The following is a 242-nucleotide window of genomic DNA, read 5'->3' on the forward strand; positions in this document are numbered from 1 at the left end:
CATTAAAGTAGATCCTTTATTAGCATTAAGTGATCATCTTTTTATAAAAACTTACCGATTGAGTAAAGTTTTAACAAAACATTAAATGAGTTAGTCACTCCATTTATGGAACCACCAAAACGTACGTCGGCTTTGAGCATCCAAAATAAGGTAATAAATAATAATTAATAACAATAATAAGGTAAATACTTATACTATTTTAAATGTAAAAATATGTTCTTAGGTTTTGATTGCATTGCAGC

The sequence above is a fragment of the Acyrthosiphon pisum genome, chromosome X (genome assembly GCF_005508785.2).
Source record: "Acyrthosiphon pisum isolate AL4f chromosome X, pea_aphid_22Mar2018_4r6ur, whole genome shotgun sequence".
NCBI lineage: Eukaryota > Metazoa > Arthropoda > Insecta > Hemiptera > Aphididae > Acyrthosiphon > Acyrthosiphon pisum.